General features: G+C 33.3%; 1 pseudogene across 1 annotated transcript in view; it reads right to left on the bottom strand.

Moving 5' to 3' along the window:
- The window catches only part of LOC306647162 (cyclin-dependent kinase 17-like), a 1195982-nt pseudogene that overhangs the window by 1156934 nt on the left and 18983 nt on the right, over nucleotides 1-20065 (bottom strand). Inside the window, exons 4-7 of the transcript in view lie at nucleotides 19216-19343; nucleotides 5876-5932; nucleotides 4772-4886; nucleotides 3828-3922 (exon numbers count right to left, since the gene is read on the bottom strand). The product of the transcript in view is annotated as a cyclin-dependent kinase 17-like (transcript). The remainder of the gene's footprint in view (nucleotides 1-3827; nucleotides 3923-4771; nucleotides 4887-5875; nucleotides 5933-19215; nucleotides 19344-20065) is intronic.

Consider the following 20065-nt stretch of genomic DNA (forward strand, 5'->3'; position numbering starts at 1 on the left):
TTGCTGAAGTACTGCTTCAATAGAAAACACTATAAATTAACTTGAAATCATATAGGACAGATAATGTAGACTCCAATTAGATAAAAGGGGGTAAATAACTGAACACTTATAGACAACTTAAGATGTACACTTATGTTAGCCCACTAAAATAAAGACTGAAAGCTACAAAAGAGAGATTCTTAGGCAAATGTGCCTGATAACTGAGAGAAACTGCCAGAATCAGTAGTTTTTAGTCATTTTAAGGCCTACAGACACAGGTAGGCTTAATCTATAGATATCTCTTCTAAATGTTGTGTTTATATTCCTGATAACCTGGACAATGTTAAAGTTCCCAAATAAAGGCCTTGTATTCTCCAGTCTTTGGTAGGCCTTGTTATGGGAAAAACTTCTCAGTTCTTCCACCCCCTAGTGAGGATATTCATTGGCATGTTCCAGATTCTGCAACATTTATCGTATACTAATCTCATTTCAGTACTCATGTCCTTTTGTTCTCCTCTCATAGAAGTATACACCCCCAGATGCCTTTACAAACTGCTCTTCCCCAAACAGACTTCTACCATGGACCCCTTGGTTGACCTGATTTCTAAAAAGGGAACTCCAAACTGCTTGCCCCACACATCCCCCTTCCAACTCAAAGAAGCCAGAGCAGTCATCACCCTCCTTTCCATACAGCAGTAAAGCAGTTCCTAAAATTAGAGAGGGGAGTAAAGCCAGAACTGAGGACAGGCAGTTGATGCAGAAATATGGGATCATTCAAACTGAGGAAATGAAGTCCATGAAAGCCATATGCCTCTGGAAATCTAGAAGTTGAAGACTGCCCCTGGGAGAATGGACTATTTACATCTCACCTGCAAAACCGGGCCTAGTCACGTAGGCAGGAAGGATAGAAAATGTGGGAAAGATCTGAAGAACAAAAGATTTTCTTATAAAAACAGAAGCAAGGGAATGTAATATAAAGCTGCTCCCCTGTCCCTTATGCTGCAGCCATTTCCCCATCTCCCAACTACTTGTCAGTCTGTGAACATCCTAGCTAGCTATTAGTTCATCAGTCAGCTTGCAAGTATCCTTCTCCATTATTGGTCCCCTGTTAGCCTGGTGGAATTCAACTGCTTAAGGATAGCTTCCCTGCCATCTTTTCTCATGCTTTCTCTCTCCTACTCACTTTCTTTCTGTCTCCTGCTGGATTTTTACACTCTCTCTTGCACACGCCCTTTCTCTTTTCCTTTCATTTTCTCACTTACCCTGCAGGGAGACACTCTGTTTGCTTAATAAACCCTCCTATGTCAATTTCCATGTCCAGCATGGTTTTCATAGGTTTCTTAGAGACATTATATTATTTTAAGGACTATGCCTTTACCATTTTGAGTTGTTTTCTCAATTTTAGTTTATATTGTTCAATTTGAAGCATCTATCATTTGTGTCATCAGTGTCATGAAAATAAGTATTATAAACATAACAATATTTTGTTTTCATAGTAACAGTTCATTTATTAGAGAAAACAGCTTAAACAGGCATATCCTCTATATTACTAAAGCTCATAGTTTGATTATAAAATTCCAGTATGTCAACCAAACACAGGCATTTATTAACTTAAAAATCAATGTGATCTGGGCTAATACCTTTAAGTATGGCATTGGACTGGGTGGCTTTATGTAAGTCTCAGGTATCAGAGAGAATAGGGCTGCATACCCTGACAAATTACTGGTTATAAAAATAACTCAATCATCTTTTAACATCTACCTCCTGGACAGTTTAATTTTAGCAATTCCTACTCAGTTTCAAAATCAGCTGTGATTCAAAAAGGGGTAATGCACTCTAGTGCTCTGAAAAAAAGCAATTTCTATAAGGTTAATGATAGAAGTATTTTGTGTATTGTGATGAAAAGGGAGATGTGGAACACATCTTGATTTTCTGGGGTTACCAAAAATAACCTCAAGTACTGAAGACTCAAGAATTACCTTCAGTTTACTTGTAGAGAAAAACTGACATCTTAATACCAAAAATAAGCCAAGGCAGCTGGTGATGAATGGCAGGAATGCCTCTGGTGGTTTTTTGGAGGGGTGTAGTAGGATTGAACTCAAGAGCACTGTATATCAGAGCTATGCCCCCAACTCTTTTGCATTTGATTCTGAGACAGGGTCTCATTAAATTGCTCAGGCTGGCCTCAAGTTTGTGATTTGCCTACCTCAGTTTCCCAAGTAGCTGGTTTGTGGGTTTGCACTACCATACCTGGCCTGAATAAATTGTAGACTGCGAAGTCTTGACTTCACATATTTATTTGTTTTGAAAACTCCAAAGTTACTCTTTTAATATATTTCTGTTGGGTTGCTTTGGGGTTTCAGTGGTGAACACAGCTACCTTTCAGTATATTTATGTTAAATTTTACATTTGGAAAACACTAAATGTGATTTTAACAAACAATAAAATATTTTCCAACTATTTAGAACTAACATAAAAGACTTCTCAAACCTCTGTCAAATTATGATAATTAAAGACTATTTACTTTCCAAATTAGTGCTAATATAAAAGCAGAAAGAATCAGAATTTTAAAAACTGAGATCTACAAATAGCTTCACAACACCTTGCAAAGGTCAAAATAAACTATGATGAAAACAATCCTCATAAATGTATATGAAAATACTTTTAAATCCTTGTTATAAAATTCTTAGCAATGTGCTAGCAATATGTTCAGACCTCTCTTTCAATAACAGAAACTGACTTTCCTTTATATTTACCAAATTCACTATTAAAAAAATGTAGGTTTGAAGTTACTAATTTACCATCTACAGAATTATAAAGGTCTCAAACACACAAGATGGGACAGTCTATTTTCAAAACAGGTTTCTATAAACTGTTGAACCTTGTGCAAATAAAATCTTTGAAAATGTAAAATATACCACTCAGAACAATGAAGTCCATAAGAATACAAGTATGTCAAGTTCTTTTATTTATCTAATAACTTCAGGGTATCTTCTGTATCTGGTTATTATAGCAAACTTCTTTAACATTATTTGAATTCTTAGATGTACTGCAAAAACACAATTATATTACTATTCCATCTGACAGTACAGATAGTTACTTCAAACAAATAAATCACAATAGCTACATGTTTCTGGCCTTACTTATAACCCTTATTCATAATTGATAACCCTGAAAAGTCACTGTTATTATATAATTTAATACAATTTTAAATATACCAGGACAGTTCGCCATTTAAAGGTGGCCTTTTGCAAAATGTACCGATCATTTGGATTTTTTCAGAAAGTAAAATATACCTGCAGATTTATTCTACACATGTTAGACAATCAGTTATAATGTGAAATAAAATATCAAAAATATTTTAGAAGACATTTAAATAAAGCAGTTTTACTAAAATGTGTGATCCCAGGAAAGCTATAGGATAATAAACAGAAGTTGAGTAAATAAGCCAATCAGAAAATTCCAAAGATTGATTATGAGGTTGGTATATTTCACTGTGCAATCTAGCTCATTTTCTTTACACTTTAACATTACGCAATAAACATACCTTTACATTGTGCATACTCATGATGATCCCACAGTAATCCATGTACTGTTTTATTTCCATACCATGAAAAAGCACAGCATTTTACCACATGATAACACAGTTTTCAGAATGCATGACTGATTAACTTAATAATAATTAACTTTTTAAAAAAAAATTGTTTGTCAAGAAAAGATACAGAATGTACCACCTAATCTATTTAAATACCCAATAAATAAACAACAATGGCCCTGGGGCTGTTAAAAATGTCTGACTTTCTATTACTAAAAAAAAATGAAATACTGAGTATTTTTTAAATGCTTACCAGATACTCAAGGACCAGAGTCAAAGGTTTATCTGGGGGACCAATCTCATGCAAGGTTACTATGTTTACATATTTTAAATCCTTTAAGAGTGAAACTGTAAAACAGAAATGAAAGCCAATTGTTTAGTCTGTGGAGGGCCAAATTTTATAAAAACTTGAAGTAAGTTTAGCATATAAACCAAATGTTATAATATTCTCAAGTTAAAAACAGCAATTTGCCAAGGGGATGAGTGGTAGAAAAACTGAAGGTATCAACTTTTACCATTTTTATGATTTTGAGTTTGACAGTATAGTACCCAAGGTTATCTCTAATGTTACAACTCACCATCTTCTGGTTCAAGGGAGGCTTTCTTCTGCTATACTGCTAATCAGTTGCCTCAAATATTATTATTTATTTATTTGTTTTTCTACCAGGGATTGAATCTGAGTCACATCCCTAGCCCCTCTGCTTTTTCTTTAGTTTTTATTTTGAGGCAGGATCTAGCTAAATTGCTTAGGTACTCACTAAGTTGCTGAGGCTGGCTTCAAACATGCCATCCTGCCTCTGCATCCTGAGCCACTGGGAATGAAGACATTTACCACTATGTCTGAATCAAACCAATTTTGAATAATTCACTTTTTGAATAAAATGGTATCATGACATGTTTTTAAATAGTTCATTTATTTCTTATATTTAATATATGCAGCTAATATACAGTTACCATGCTTCCCATGTACCAATATGTAAAATTTCCCTATCAGATATTTATCTATGTCACTACTTTTAATGATTTCATAATATTTCAATGTACATTAAGAATATTCTTTCTACTGAATATGTTAATTTTTGAAATATTTTTTAATGGTCTAATTATATCTTCCAGTCACTTGTTATTTCTCTCTGCTTTATTTTTTATAATTACAATTACAGAGCTTTGGTTTTAAAACAGTCTAAATAAATATACTTTCTCTTATAGCTGTACTAGGTGTGCCTTCTTCATGTTCGAAACAGATCTCTTTTAATGCCACCAAATTCTCTGTCAGCTTACTTCTTCCTCTATAAACTGTTGCATATGTACCCTATAAAACATATTTTGGAAGAACAATGAAGAACAATAAAGAGCCCTAACTGAATTTCTAATTTCTAAGCATGCTGAATTCCATCTTGCAAAGAAAACTCCACAAAGTCCAGTATTAGATTTTCTTATGGCAAAAATGACTTTCAATTGCATACACATAGCTTCCATGTTTTTATAAGACCAAACAGTGTCTCAAAGGTATAAAGCAAGAATTTAATTTACTTTTTGTGCTTTATTTCAAATTAAGATTTGGATCAATAGTATTAAAATCAAAGGTGCTTTCCCTGTAATGGTATATGAATACTGAATGACACTGAGCACATTAAATGAAAGAATAATTATACGGTTAAATCAAAAACATTGTTTTCAGGTTTCCAAAATTTTCAAAATCTTTATACATTAATTCTTTTAAAAAGAAAAGAAGCTTCCCTATCAACTGCCTGTTATTATTTTCCTGCTCTTTATTATTTATTACTTCTATCTTTTTTATTTCTTACTCTTTATTATTTTTTACTTATTTTCTTGCATTTTATTTCTGTGGAAGATGGAATGTTTCAAAATTAGTAGCATTACAGGTAGTGACATGTTCAAGAAAAAAAGTCACATTTTAAGAATTAATTACCCTTCAATGAAATGTTTTTATTTCTAAAGTTATTTTTTAGAAATTTTAACTCATGCAATTTCCCATGACAGCACAGACAGAAGACTGCTAGGAGGCCAAAAAAATCAGATGCCTGTTGTGTTACCAAGAAAGCAAAATATTTTGTGTCTTAATAAAAGATTTTAAGCCTTTAAAAAATACTCATTTTCTCTCAAACTGATAGAATACTTTCAAGAATTGAAAGTTTCAATCCTAATTTTGTTACCTTTTCAGATCAAGATATAATTGTTTAGACAGTAATGCTCACAATTTTGTATGATTGACAAAACCATACACTTAGATGATGAACAAGAGAGTCTTACATTTTTTTTAAAAAAGAATTTACTTATCTTTCCAAACTTTTCCACTTTTATGTAGGTTTCCATTTTCCCAAGCCCATTTTCTGACTGCAAGTAAAACTATGATAAATTCACTATTCATTCTTAAAATTTTATCTCTTCCTCAACTTCTAAAACTCTCTAATTCTACAGTGTTTAAGAATAGAAAGAGTTAGTTATAGTCAAATTGTTGAACATTGATCAAGTTTTAAAATATACTTGATATTGAAATATTGAAAGGGTCAAAAGCATCAGTATTTATAATTAAAATAGTCAACCTACCTTATATATGGATTGGATAATTGTCTGCAGTGAATTCGTTCTTTTATTTCCAGACCCCAAATTTTAAACTACCACAGACTTAGATTTTAAGATACTAAAGAATTTGTAAAACTTACTATTTGATTTTCCTTTTAACTAAATCATAAAACAATTTTCTGACTGATCTTTTAATTCCTATGGAGACTTGAAACCAAAAAGATGCTATTTGTTTTCAGGTTCTCCAATCAAAATACAATTAAAAAGAAAACCAATTTACATTCTACTATGGATCAGAAAATATGCAAACACAAAACCAGTAATGTAAGTCTTATTCTTCTTCCTTAAAAGCTTTAAAATTGATTTCCCAAACCCTTCCTTTTAAACCTTAAACTCACTGCTTATTTTGCATTGAGTCAATAAATGAAGTACATGGAATATATCAAAATATGTCAAAGAAACCCAATATATCCATTGTATATTTTAGAAGAAAATTTTAAAATGTAAGCAACCTTAACACCAAAGTTTTGAAAAAAAAAAAAAAAAAAAGTACAAACAGGTGGAAAATAGAAACCGAGAGAACAAAATTTAAAAAAAAATAGTAAACAGAAAAATAAGAATTTTCTTAAAAAATGTTTTTAGAATCCATTTGCAATAGTAGAAGATAAAATACTAATCTAAAAACTATTTACTTCTTGCATAGATGATGTTAATGTCTTTAAATAAAAAGCTAGTAAAAGGATATAATGCAGAACTTCAGTTTTCATAGGTATATAAATCATATTAAATTCTTAAAATATTGCATTATACTATAATCCTAGAGAATCAAATATACATTTTTTCTGGAGTTGTCAAATAAAATAAAACTGATACTTGGTGATTAGGCTTGGCATCACTTACCACTTTAGACAAAACAATAAACTTTCCAAACTTGAATGGCCAAAAGTAGGAAAAGTCCTGAAAAGAAATTGTTTTTATCCTTTTGCTACAATGACATACACAAAGTTAAAATGATATAGAAAACTGCAGGTCCAACTAAGAAGTGCTTAATTCAATTTTGATAAACTAAAACTCTACTCATTGATAGTTTATTACTATGTGACTGAAAAAGGGCTTCTTTTTGTTTTTTTTATTTTTGTTACCTTTTCTCTTCATATATATGTTTTTCACCAAAAAACATTAAATTAGAGAATTGAAGTTTTAGAATCATCATATACTACCTACTCAGGTACTGCCTTCTATATAACTAATTATTTAATAAGTTCTTGTTTTCCACTACCAATAGCTATGCAGTATAATGAAGCAAAACTATAAGATACAACACTTTCCAGAAATAAATAAATATGTTTTTACCTCATTGTGGATAATGAGGCCAACAGCCCACTCTTTGGTACATGACAGTCTGATTCCAATAATTTTGCACTTTATATAAAAAAGTGATGTTTACAAGGTTAACAAAACTATGATAAAATGACATTATTTTCTTATATTTATCTGTGGAATTCAGATGTTTAAATTTACAAATATGGAACTACTGAAAATTCAACTTGAATTTTAACTTTTGTGTCATCTTTTACTGAGAGAAAATAAGACTACTTTGAAAACACACATAAGCCAATATGAAAAAAAACAATGAATATCCATGAACAAGTTATATAAAGTCATTGTCTATAATGATGAGAGTACATGAGAAGACATGACTGTGATCTAGAAACCTTTTCTTCTCAGTAGTAGAGAAATTTTCTTACTCATGTGTGTATGTTTAGTGAATATGAGAATGTCCTTAACATGAAGTACACACTGGTCTATTGTTGAACTTGACAAAAACAATGAAGTTTGCTTTAAAGATTATGTAAGTGAAAAAATATATTATGTAAGTGTACTGACTATAAATTAATCATTTTAAAGGTGAAAAGTTACTATACAGTGTAAGCAATGACTTGTGAAGTATACATAAGAAATTTAAGACTACAAGAACCACTCTTCAGAGAATAAAATTTAATGACATTAGAATATGCTAAAAATCTGTTAATTTTTTTTTAAAGAGTAACAGGTTGGTAATAATTAACTGTGTATTTCAGCTAGTGGAGGGGATTGTGAATGTTCCCAACACAAAGAAATAATAAATATTTAAGGTGATAGATATGCCAGTTACACTCATCTGTTCAGCACACATATATAAATGTATTAAAATGTTAGTATATTCAATAAATATATAAAATTATATGCCAATTAAAAATAAAATTATACATAAAGAAAAACAATTATCATACTGTAATTATGAAGTTAAATTTGAATAATCAGTCTCTAATATAAACAGCACCACTGAATTCCACCCATGCAAGAAAGGGGAGAATTCAAGCAAAAGGCAGATTCATTAGAGAACTATCAGATCCTAATGCAAAGAGTAAAGCATACAGCAATACCCATTTTAATAATTTCCAACCTTAAGGATTTAATGATCACACCTGAATAATAATTACTATAATTAATGAATTTTTAAATGGAATTTTTAGAAAAATTTGCTTGCATTTATATCTGTTGAACACAAGATTAGCAATAGATATAATCACTAGCTTATTTACATGCTCTCCAGTGGAAATTATTCAGAGGACAGAAGACAAAACTCATTTATTTAAAACACCTACCAAACACAATGTTAGGTGCTGAGCATACAATGAAGAAGGCAGACATGATCCCTGCTCTCATGAATTCAAAATCCAGAATGAATTGCACCTTATTTTGAATATTTTAAAACTTTAAAAGTAGCATAAAAATAGAAATAGTAACTAAAAATAACAATGAACTTTATATTTTAATGTAATATAAAAACTACCTTTTTAAAATTCATTTTTATCATAAACGAATGAGATATATCTCATTTCTCTGTAAAAGAAGTAGAGGCATACCATTTGTGTATTCATGCATTTATCTAGGGTAATAGTTTTTGATTGGTCCCATTATTTTTTTCTTCCCCCATGCCCCTCCCACTCCTCATATCGCTCATTATAGTCCCTCCTTACTCCATTCTTGCCCTCCTACTACCCCCTATATGTGTCATCATTTGCTTATCAGCAATATCATTCATCCTTTGGTTTTTTGAGATTGGTTTATCTCACTTAGCATGATATTCTCCAATTTTATACCTTTGCCAGCAATTGCCATAATTTTATTATTTTTAATGGCTGAGTAATATTCCAGAGTATATATATACCACATTTTCTTTATCCATTCATCAATTGAAGGACATCTAGGTTGGTTCCACAATCTGGCTATTGTGAATTGAGCAGCTGTGAACATTGATGTGGCTGTATCTCTGTAGTATGCTGATTTTAAGTCTTTGGGTATAGGCCAAGGAGTGGGATTACTGGGTCAAATGGTGGTTCCATTCCAAGTTTTCTAAGGAATCACCACACTACTTTCCAGAGTGGCTGCACTAATTTGCAGACCCACCAGCAATGTATCAACTATTGTTGATAGTATTCTTGATAATCGCCATTCTAATTGGGGTGAGATGGAATATTAGTGTAGTTTTGATTTGCATTTCTCTTATTCTAAAGATGGTGAATATTTTTCATATGTTTGCTGATTGCTTGTAGATCTTCTTCTGTGAAGTGTCTGTTCATTTTCTTAGCCCATTTGTTGATTGGGTTATTTGTATTCTTTGTGTAGAGTTTTTTGACTTCTTTGTTTTTCTGGATATTAGTGCTCTATCTGAAGTTTGAGTGGCAAAGATTTTCTCCCAATTTGTTGGTTCTCTCTTTGCATTGCTGATAGTTTCCTTTGCTGAGAGAAAGCTATTTTTTTTAATGTATCCCAGTTATTGATTCTTGCTTTTATTTCTTGTGCTATGGGTGTCCTGTTAAGGAAGTCTGATCCTAAGCCAACATGTTGAAGATTTGGACCTACTTTTTCTTCTATAAGATACAGGGTCTCTGGTCTGATTTCAAGGTCCTTGATCCATTTTGAGTTGATTTATGTGCAGCATGAGCAATAGGAGTTTAGTTTCATTCTGTTGCATATGGATTTCCAATTTTCCCAACACCATTTGTTGAAGAGGCTATCTTTTCTCCATTGTATATTTTTGGCACCTTTGTCTAGCATGAGAAAATTGTATTTATTTGGGTTTGTGTTCATGTGCTCTATTCTGTACCTTTGATCTACCTGTCTACTTTGGTAACAATACCATGCCATTTTTATTAATATTGCTTTATAGGATAGTTTTAGTTCTGGTATTGTGGTACACCCTGCTTCACTCTTCCTGCTAAGAATTGCTTTAGGTACTCTGGGTTTCTTATTCCTCCAGATAAATTTCATGATTGCTTGATCTATTTATACAAGGTACATCAATAGGATATTAATTGGAATTGCATTGAATCTGTATAGCACTTTTGGTGGTATGGCCATTTTGACAATATTAGTTCTGCCTATCCAAGAGCATTGGAGATCTTTCCTTCTTCTAAGGTTATCTTTAATTTCTTTCTTTAGTATTCTGTAGTTCTCATTGCAGAGATCTTTCACTTTTTTGTTAGATTGATTCCCAAGTATTTTATTTTTTTCAAAGCTATTGTGAATGGGGTTGTTTTCCTAACTTCTCTTTCTGAAGATTCATCACTTATGTATAAAAATGCATTGGATTCATGGGCATTGACCTTATATCCTGCTATATTACTGAATTGACTTATGAGATCTAAAAGTTTTCTGGTGCAATTTTCTGATTCCCCTAAATATATAATCATGTCATCAGCAAAAAGGGATAGTTTGAGTTCTTCTTTTTCTATTCATATTCCTTTAATTTTCTTCGTCTAATTGCTCTGGCTAGAATTTCTAGGACAGTGTTAAATAGAAGTAATGAAAGAGGGCATCCCTGCCTTGTTTCAGTTTTTAGGGGTAATGCTTTCAGTTTTTCACCTTTTAGAATGATATTGGCCATGGGCTTAACATACATGACCTTTACAGTGTTAAGGAATGTTCCCACTATCCCTATTTTTTCTAATGTTTTGTGCATAAAAGGATGGTGTATTTCATCAAATGCTTTTTCTGCATCTATTGAAATAATCATGTGAGTCTTGCCCTTAAGTCTGTTGAAATGATGAATGACAATTTTTGATTTCCGAATGTTGAACCAACCTTGCATCCCTGGGATAAAACCCACTTGATTGTGGTGCACTATCTATCTAATATATTTTTGTATGCAATTTGCTAAAATTTTGTTGAGAATTTTTGCATCAATGTTCATTAAGAATATTGGTCTGAAATTTTGTTTCCTTGATGTGTATCTGTCTGCTTTAGGTATCAGGGTGATACTGGCTTCATAGAATGAAATACTTCTATTTCATGAAATACTTTGAGAATTATTGGAATGAGCTCTTCTTTAAAGGTTTTGTAGAACTCAGCTGAGAACCCATCTGTTCCTGGATTTTTCTTTGTTGTTAGGCTTTTGATGACTGCTATTTCATTACTTGAAATTGATCTATATAAATTGTGTATGTCCTCCTCATTCAGTTTAGATAATTCATATGTCTCTAGAAACCTGATAATGCATTTGAGAATTTCTATTTTGTTGTATATACTTTCAAAATAGCTTCTGATTATGTTTCGTATTTCAATCATGTCTGTTGTGATATTTCCTTGTTCATTCTGAATTTTAGTAATTTGGGTTACCTCTCTCCTGCTCTTTGTTAGCATGACTAAGGATTTATCAATTTTGTTTATTCTTTCAAAGAAACAACTATTTATTTTGTCAATTTTTTCTATTGTTTCTTTTGTTTCAACGTCATTGATTTCAGCTCTGATTTTAACCACTTCCTGTCTTCTACTACTTTGGGTGTTGCTCTGTTCTTCTTTTTCTAGGATTGATCTGTAGTGTTATGTCATTTATTTATTTTTTCTTCTTTTATTGAATGTACTCTATGAAATAAATTTTTCTCTAAGTACTGCTTTCATAGTGTCCCAGTGATTTTGATATGATGTGTCTTTAATCACATTTACCTGTAAGAATTTTTTAAATTTCATTCCTGATATCTTTGTGCTATCTATTCATCATACAACAATATATTATGTATTCTCCAGATGTTGGCGTAGTTTCTGTTTTTTACTCTGTCATTTATTTCTAATTTCAATCCATTATGATCTGATAGAATAAAAGGTAGCATCTCTATCTTCTTGTATTTGCTAACATTAACTTTGTGGCATTAAATATGGTCTATTTCAGAGAAGAATCCATCTGCTTCTGAGAAGAAAGTGTAGTCACTCTTTGTTGGATGGTATATTCTATAAATATCCATGAAGTCGAAATTACTGATTGTGTTATTTAGATCTATGGTTTCTTTGTTCAATTTTTTTTTTTTTTTTGGAGGATCTGTCCAGTGGTGAGAAATGTGTGTTAAAATCACCTAGCATTATTTTGTTGTGGTCTATTCAAATTCTGGTTTTGAGAAGAATTTGTTTGACGTATATTGATGAGCCACTGTTTGGAGCATAAATATGTATGATTGTTATGTCTTGTTGATTTATTCTTCCCTTAAGCTGTATGAAATGTCCTTCTTTATCCCTTCTGACTAACTCTGGCTTGAAGTCCACATTATCTTATATGAGGATGGATACTCTGGCATTTTTGCTGTGTCCATGTGCATGGTATACTTTTTCCCATCCTTTCACCTTTAGTCTGTGAGTATCTTTTTCTATGAGATGAGTTTCTTGCAGGTAGCAAATTGTTGGATCATCTTTTTTAATCCACTCTGCCAGTCTGTCTTTTGATTGATGAGTTCAGGCCATTAACATTCAGAGTTATTATTGTGATATGATTTGTATTCCCAGTCATTTGGCTCATTTTTTTTTTTTTACATGACTTGTTCTTCCTTTAGGGTAGTTCTTCCCTTTACTGATTTACATCATTGTTTTTCATCTGTTCCTCATGGAATATTTTGCTGGAAATGTTCTGCAGTGCCACCTTTCTTTCTGTAAATTCTTTTAGCTTTTGTTTATCTTGGGAGAATTTTATTTTGTCATCAAATCTGAAGGTAAGTTTTGCTGGGTATAAGATTCTTGGTTGGCATCTGTTTTCTTTCAGGGCTTAAAAAATGTTGTTCCAGGCCCTTCTAGCTTCTAGGTTCTGGATTGAAAAATCTGCGATATCTGTATTGGTTTCCCCCTGAATGTAATTTGATTCTATTATATCACACCCTTTAAAATTCTGTCTTTATTTTGTATGTTAGGCATTTTCATTGTAATGTGCCTTGGTGTGGGTTTGTTGTAATTTTGTGTACTTGGAGTCCTATAAGCCTCTTGTACTTGATTTTCCACTTCATTCTTCAGATGTGGGAATTTTTCTGATATTATTTTATTGAAGATTGTTCACTCCTTTGTTTCTTTAAGATTTCCTCAATCCTAATAATTCTTAAATTTGGCCTTTTCAAGATATTCCATAGTTCTTGTAGATTCTGTTCATGATTTCTTATCATCTTCTCTGTTTGGTCAACTATGTCTTCAAGATTAAATATTTTGCCTTCAATATCTGAGTTTCTGTCTTCCAGGTGTTCTATCCTATTTGTTATGCTGTCTATGGAGTTTTTAATTTGATTCATTTTTTCCTTTATTTCAAGGATTTCTGTTTGTTTTTTTCAATATCTCTAACTCTTTATTGAAATGATCTTTGCTTTCTGTATTTGCTCTTTTAACTCTTGATTGATGCGATTATTCAATGCCTGCATTTCTTCTTTCATTCTGTCATTCAATGTTGCATTTGCTCTTTCATCTTCTCGTTTGCTTCCCTGATCATTTTAATTATGTACATTCTGAACTCCTTTTTTGAAATATCTTCTGCCATGCTGTCATTGGATTTTATTGATGTAGCATCTAGGTTTGTTTGGGACATTTTCTTCCCTTGTTTTCTCATATTGCTCAGGTATCTACCCCTCTAGTAGTGAAACGCTGGGATATTGCAGATTTCCTCTATTGACTAATATTGTCTCTGTAGATTTCCAATAATTCACCTCTTAGCCTTCAGTAGCCTGAATTCTTGGGGGACCTTGATAATGTGGTGCTCCACTAGGAAGCTGCCACTCTAGGGGTAGTGGCCTTCAGGTGAGGTACATTCCCTGTCATTGAGCAGAGGTGCCTCCACTCATTGACTGATGGTCATTCAAAGGGGGACTAGACTGCAGACTGGGGCATATCTGATCTGGGCCTCTGTGTCTGGTTCTACTGTCCTGGTGGGAAAGCCTTGCCTAGGAGGGAAGACTCATCCAGTGGGGAAGTTTCATTGCCAAGCTCTCCTCTGAGAATTTCCCTTGGGACCAGAATTACCCCTGGACTGGGAAGCCCTCCTTTGCAATATTCCTAGGGTTCCCAACCTACTGCCTGGGCTGAGGAGCCTGGCCCTCTAGGGACTCCATTGCTGAGTGGCCCTCCTCTGCTATGTTCCCTGGGGACTGGACCTACCACCTGGGCTTCAGACCCTCACTCTGTGTTGAAGCCTCTTGCTGTGCAGCCCTCCTCTGCATTGCTCCTGGTTTACTGGGTTCTTGTCTCCAGCAGTGGAGTCCCACTGGTCCACTCTACTCCATGAAGTTCCCTGCATTTTGGGAGTACTACCCATCTGGGGAGCCTGACCAGTGGAGAGACTCATCTGGTGGCTCTGAGTTGGTCCCAAGTCTCTCAATACCTCCTGTTCTTGACTTCTGGTTCTTGTCAAAGGTCCTTTAGTCTCCTGTAAGTGTCTCAGGAAGGGAGCTGCACTTCCAGGGATGATGACCACACCCTCAGGAATAATTCAAAGTGCCTGCGGCAGTCTATAAAGAAGCCTCTGGCTGGCTCCACAATGCAAAAGGGCTGTCTCATCTGCCGGCTTGCTCCATTATGGCGACAGACCTCAGAGTGGTGGTTGGGTGGGGTCACTCAGTGATGGCATCTGTCTTTGGCCTGGTGTTTGGGTGGGTTGGCTACCCATCACCTAGCTCTGCAAGGCAGGTGGGTTTGGTGCCCACCTGCTACCTCCAGAATGCAGGTGGCCTGACTCACCCGCCAGCTCGCTCCACGACTGTGACCAACCAGTGATGGCACTGACCTTGTTGCAATGGTCAAGTGGTGTCACTCAATGATGACATCTGTCTTTGGCCTGGTGGTTGGGTGGGTTGGCTGCCCACTGCCTAGCTCTGCAAGACAGGTATGTTGGGTGCACTCCTGCAACCTCCACAATGCAGGTGGCCTGACTCACCCGTCAGCTTGCTCAGTGACTGTGACCAACCAGTGATGGTGCTGACCTCAGTGCCTAAAAACTCCCTTAATTCTGCTTTCCAGACAAAAGATGATCATTTTTCTCATATTTCATTTTTCTAAAAAAATACTTCACTTTTTGACAGCCCATGCAAATTCCTATTCAGATAGCTCTTACAGGAGAAGCACATGAACACTAACAAATACATACATAAGACATATTACAACTTGTAATCAATCTTCCTATAATTCAGTGTACTTTGTAAGCAGTAGTAAGTGCAACAAGAGACTTCTAGGTGGCTTTGTTTCTACTAACATAATTCATGAATCACAGTCATCAAACTGTATTAAGCTGGAGATGCATTTCCAATTTAGTTTTAGAACAGGTGAAGAATATGCTGAGGTTCTACAGGTGCCATGTTAAAGGTGAGTATGTATTGAAAAACACTGTGGACAGCAGGAGGTTACTTCAAACAACCATTTCCCTCCCTGTGAGAATTACTGAATTGCTCTATTTGACAGCAATGGATTTTGTTCCTGGACATGTTGGGACAGAAAGGAGAATAAAAACCTTAATTCTAGTGGCCTTCTTTTTATAAAAATTTTCAGCAAAGGAATGAGGAATCCACACAGTGGGAAGAAATAAGCACTTCTAATGTACCTAATCCCTAATTTTAATATAATGATACATGTTCATATATAGACTTTCATTCTATTAATGTTACACTTAAACATCTCATAAAACCTCTACTGTGTATGCTATTTTTTGAAATGCAACAAAAGGATGAATTCTATCATCATAAAAGATTTTCTATTAGTTTAATATTTAAGTGTGTTAAGAGAATATTCATTTATTATCAATCATATATAAGTATTGCACAGCACTTCCCAATGCAGTAACCAGTACCTTCAATATGAGATATAATTACTAAATATAAAATGGTATCCTGGATGGGATTCTGGGACAAAATAGTTGGTAGTAAAAATCTAGTGAAATTTAAATAAATTAGGGTGTTTAGTAAATAGTAATGTACCAATATTTGTTCCTTAGTTGTACAAAATGTATTAAAGTAACATTCTACTAATAATAGGAATAACTGTGTATATGGTAAAATTACTGTATTTACTTTCTAATTTCTATGCCTATCTAAAATTAAAAGTTTATTTAAATACAAAGTCAATGGAAAGAATGAAGATAAGAAAGGGAGACTGAATATAAAAAAGTTTATAGGTACAATAGATATTCCAATAACCCTGAGCAGATGAGATGGGACAAAAGGGCAACATGATTGAAAAAACAGTAAGTGTAGACAGATTTGCATGATTGTTATTCAGAAAGTGGGGAAGTTTCATGGTTACAGCATTTGTTTTATTATGTAGAAGAGATAAAAAGTTTGCTTAGAATAAGACAGTGCAATGTACAAAACTGAGGGTCCATTTGAGGTAGATGACCATGGATTTATAGATCCCATCAGCCTTCCTTGTCACTCCCTCCAGCAAAAATGAATTCTACGATTCAATTTTTTAATTCCCATCTAAGATGAAGTTTATGTTATCCATGGAAACCTGAACTTTTAAAAATATCTGTGAAGAATATTTATTCTTACACAACTGCTTTCCATCCATTCCTAACCTCCCCCTTGTTTTTCAAACATAAAGTCTAAGATTCAGATTGATATATTGTAGAATAGACCTCACTGAAGAAAAAAATCTAATTTTAGATACATGATGAATATGACATCTATGTAAATTTGAATTCTAAGTGTAAAAATTTATTTTCCTTTCCCACCTGTTTTCCACTATCCCATTCATTTGCCTACTTCCCACCTTCAAATATAAACACAAGGTAAAGATCTTTCATTTTGAAGAATAATTTTTGATTATATATTTTTAAAAATCTGCTTAGTAATGTAAATGGTAACAAAAGGGATGCATGGATAGAAACCAAAATATAGCTGGCATGATTAATCTGAAACTTATAACCCATTTCAAAATCAAAAAGCCTGGGAAATTGATAGGAACAGACAACAATAATAAAAAACCCTAATCATTAAGCATTCATAATAGGGTTTTACATAGACTGGAAGAGACAACTATTTTTAAATGACAGATTTGAGAACTGCATGGTAAGTGTTGGGGATGGAGCTCATCGATAGAGCACTTACTTAGTATGTTGGTGACCTTGGGTTTGATAATACCCCTAAAAAGCTATCACATGGTATTAATTTACTCTTTCCTTCCCAATCAGCACAAATATAATTTAGAATTCATCAAAGTACAAATCTTTTATAAAAATTGATAGTCAAAAAATGTTTTGACCAGAGAATTAAGTGACAAAATATATTTTAAAATGTTTTAAGCTGTGATGTGCAAAACTATGATAATCACAGACATGAACCAAAATCAAGTTGGGTACACCTTGTCAATGTGCTCAGAGTATATGCAGAATAAAGTAATTATACACTTTATAATATCTAATCAAAATAGAAGCTTTTGTGAATAATAAATATCCCATGATATAATATGTTGAAAGGAGATAAATAGCTGTTTGAACTTCAGAAGTCATCACCAATAGTTCATCCCTCAGACACAAATTTCAGTTGGGTACCATGTCCTGTCTATCTTCTCTCAGCATGACCTCTAGGGTCTGTGTTCTACTTTCTATTTCCATATGATGTTCACACCATTCCTAATTTGGCATAAATTCCTAATTCATCTACATGCCTCTTGTCTATCTCTCCCTATATTTCATCATCTCTACTTTTCCTGAAGCTATTATTTGAAAGAAAAATGTGATCTTGTCAGCCCTTGTTTAAATAAACACTTTTTATTATGGGAGCGTCAGACTCCTTGAATGGACACCTCATGCTTTTTTATACTCTGGTTCATCCTATCCTTTCAAATCCTATACAATATATTTATACAGTAAACCAGCATGCAAAAAAACAAATGAATTATCACTATATGCAACAACATAGATAAAACTCACAAAGTTAACACAGCAAAAGGAACGAACCACAAAAAATGCATACTGTACACCTTCATAATATCAAGATACAAAACATTTAGTACATATGTGTATATACATACATACAAACTGTATAAATAATATACATTTCTATGTCTATGTAAATTTTTGAAAACATTTCTATACTAAATTGCAAAAATATCAGTGTTTTAAATAAGAATAATCAGAAAAGAAGTATTAAGCATTTTAAAAGTAATTAAGAATGTGTGTTTATGAGAATAAGAAAGTTCCAGGTATTAAAACATACTCTAAAATAATATGGTCAAAATAGTATGTGCATGCAGGTAAAACTAATCTTTGGTATAAAAGAGACAGGAATCATGGCTACAGGTGAGAGTATTAAATGAAATGAAAGGTAATAGAAGGGACTTTCTGGGATTTTTAAAATTTTATTTAACTGCATACTACTCATAAAGGTAGGTTAACACTGCAGATACTCATTGAGTTGTCGGGTGATGGTTTGGGTACTTCACTAGATAATCCATTTATATTAACAAATGTTCATTGTATCTAGTACAGAACATCTAAGATGATATATGTGGTACATATCCTGCATATCTAGCATATGTCAATAAAAATTACCAAAAATGAAATACAATACAGCTTAAATCCCATTCTAATATGCATGTATGTTAAGGGTTCCAATAAACCCTAAAGAATGAAAAATGATAAAACCCAGAAGGTTTACATAATATTAAGTTAAGGGCTGGCATTTTAGTTCATTGACATAGATTGCCTAGCTTGTGCAAATTTTGGGGTTCAATTCCCATAACTGCCAAAAATTTAAAGGTTTACGTTCAGATAATAGAAAAAGCAGATGTGATGATGCAGGTAGGATACAACAACTTACTAAGAAAGCTCTATGAGACCTCCAGCTAATGGTTGATGAAATGGTAGACTGTTGGTGATCTGCAACTTTTCCAGATATCCAACAGGTATTCTGATATCTGCAGGTAGGGATAACCATTTCTTAAAATCCTACAAAAAGAAAAAAGTAACCAAAACAAAAAAGGGAATTTGACTTTTGATTCATGTATGTTAGAGTATTATTTTTTAGCAAATATTAGCTGACGTTAACTGCAGTTTAAAAGTTACCTACATTGATTATATATAATATATTGAAGGCAAAATATTTACTAGTGTAAGCAAAGGTATATGGTGCAGTTTTAGAGAAATGATTAAGACAAATGAAACTTAGTTATTTTGGTGTCATTGCATTAGTAAATTTATCTTGGATTTACTTTAAAATTATTACACCATATGGTAGGAACATGCATATACAACATGTGATCAATATAAATAATTAAACAAGTAGATATTATTTTGAATACAACATGTGAAAGAAAATTAAAATGTTTTCTTTTTGCTGTTACTACAAGTAAAAGTTGTTCTATTTCATTTAACTGAAGCCAGAATTGGGGACAGGCAGTTAGTGTATTAATAGGGTATGGGGTCAAATCCAGGAAATGGAAGACATAAAAGCCATCTGCCTTTGGAAGTTGGAGACTGCCCCAGGGAGAATGGAATTTCAATGATCTCTGGAGTCCATTGATTAACAAATTTACCTGCTTTTATCAAGGAAGGCAAGCAAGGAGCTGCTAATTAATGCCTCCTGGGCCCTTGCCTGGCTGAATCACTTTGGACCTCCCCCTGCCACACCTGCTTCTCACTTTATTTATCTCACCTGCAAAATCAGGCCT

Source organism: Sciurus vulgaris (assembly GCF_902686455.1).
Source record: "Sciurus vulgaris genome assembly, chromosome: 16".
In the NCBI taxonomy this organism is placed as follows: domain Eukaryota; kingdom Metazoa; phylum Chordata; class Mammalia; order Rodentia; family Sciuridae; genus Sciurus; species Sciurus vulgaris.